Raw genomic sequence first — 2,101 nt, 5'->3', positions numbered from 1 at the left:
CATACACGCTCTGATAACAGCTGCATTCTCATAACCTTGGGAACCGCACACCATACCGTCTAAACCGTCGTTTTCAGGCTTCTTAAGAATTTAGTCTCTTAGATCAGCGGCGTGTTTTCCTTTCAGGAGAAAAAATCCAAGGAATACTTCTTTTCCTTCCACTTTTTATTATTAATTTTCACGAAACGAATCACTTCAGATCAATATGTGAAGTGTCATCTGTGCTATCAAACACAATACCAGAACATTTACTAAAACTAAATTCTCCCCGAACAGGCCATGAAGGTCCAACGGTACCGACCGGCCGCCGTGTCATCTTCAGCCCACAGGCGTCACTGGAAGCGGATATGGAAGGACATGTGGTCAGCACACCAATCTCGCGGCTGTATGTCAGTTTCCGAGACCGGAGCCGCTACCTCTCAATCAAGTAGCTCCTCAGTTTGCCTCACGAGGGCCGAGCGCACCCCGCTTGCCAACAGCGCTCGGCAGACCGGATGGTCACCCATCCAAGTGCTAGCCCAGCCCCAAAGCGCTTAACTTCGGTGATCTGAGGGGAACCGGTGTTACCACTGCGGCAAAGCCGTTGGCTACCAAGACATTTACACGATTTAATTTCGCTGATAAGCTTAAATTTTACGTCGTTCGCTAAAACATATATAAATTCATTCTGCACTTCTGGCGACAAATATGACAGTTTTTGAGATTTATCATGTTCCAAGTTCAAGTTGTATTCTTTCAACACTACATCACACGTTGACAGTAGATTCTCTGGTTCTAAGAAATTGCCTCTACTTGTAGAACGTTGTTCTTCATCAAGTCCACGAAATGCTAGGTTTTGCTTAGCCAGAAACACAGTTATATACAGTAACCTTGGTAAAAGATGATTCCACTTCAGTTTTTCAGTGCCATTAATTGCAACACTACGTCATCTGTCGCTTTATGCAATTTTAGTCTCATTTCCAAAGTTTTCCACTTTTCAAGATTTTCCAGGTTTTCATTTGCAGTTTCGGCCACATTAGGATTCAGTTTCCACCACTTCTGAAATCGAATCACAGATGTGGCTCTTTCATTAGTGCTACTGGTGACTACAAACAAACGACATCAGAGGCATCCCAGGCTGCAGAATTTTTTCGCCAGTAGGTATCACCTTATAAAAACATTCCTTTGAAAGATACCGCACAACACCTTTGGTTTTCGATCGGTGCCTAGATACAGGGCCAAATGGCTTTGCCGCAAATCACGTTTTGTTTTTGATCTGTGCTTAGGTACAGTGCCAAATGGCCCTTCTCTGTTTGGAAAAGTTTGGTTCCTTTTTTTATGATTGCAATACGAAATTATCACGAATAGGTACGCTCCAATGAGAGACATCTCTCAAATCCTGCAGTGATTTATTTGTATTATTACAGTCTTTGATAGGAGTAACATTACCAGTATTATCACAGTCATTTTCAGTATTTTTTCTAATTCGTCTCCTTGATGAGTTATCATCATATCTGTCTTATCGCTGTTTCCTTCTCAAGATGAGCTGATGTTATTATCCTTACATCACCGTGAGAATCAGTTTCTTTTGATGCACTTTGGCTATCATCAGTTTTTGAAGATGGGGCCAGACATTCTCTGAAGTGGAACAGTTTTAGCTTGTTTTGTTTTTCTCTGCTGAAATCCACTTCATCTTTTGGATGTATGAACTCCTCGAGGCATACTTATTAGATCTTTGACACACGTACCTAAAAAAAGTATTCTCAATTAGTGTAGCCGACCTCATATACATGTTAATTTGTGAGGAAAAAACGTGCTGAAAGGCAGTGACAAAGAGATACTATTTAATATTTTCAATAGTTTCAAGGTTAATCTCATCTGTACATTTATTTCATCATCCCCTCTCAGATGTGTGTGTGTGTGAAATCTTATGGGACTTAACTGCTAAGGTCATCAGTCCCTAAGCTTACACATTACTTAAACTAAATTAGCCTAAGGATAAACACACACACACCCATGCCCAAGGGATGACTCGAACCTCCGCCGGGATCAGCCTCACAGTACCCCCTCTCAGAAACGTATAAACGAGGTTCTATGTATACGGTTCGACTATCCGCATAAA

At 41.5% G+C, this 2,101-nt stretch overlaps 1 pseudogene; it reads right to left on the bottom strand.

Annotated features, from left to right (window-relative positions):
- Positions 1-470: 470 nt before the first annotated feature.
- LOC126458808 (5S ribosomal RNA) lies at positions 471-588 on the bottom strand (annotated as a pseudogene).
- Positions 589-2,101: the final 1,513 nt, after the last annotated feature.

Source organism: Schistocerca serialis, chromosome 2 (assembly GCF_023864345.2).
Source record: "Schistocerca serialis cubense isolate TAMUIC-IGC-003099 chromosome 2, iqSchSeri2.2, whole genome shotgun sequence".
NCBI classification, from domain to species: domain Eukaryota; kingdom Metazoa; phylum Arthropoda; class Insecta; order Orthoptera; family Acrididae; genus Schistocerca; species Schistocerca serialis.
This window is presented reverse-complemented; position numbering and strand designations above follow the sequence as displayed.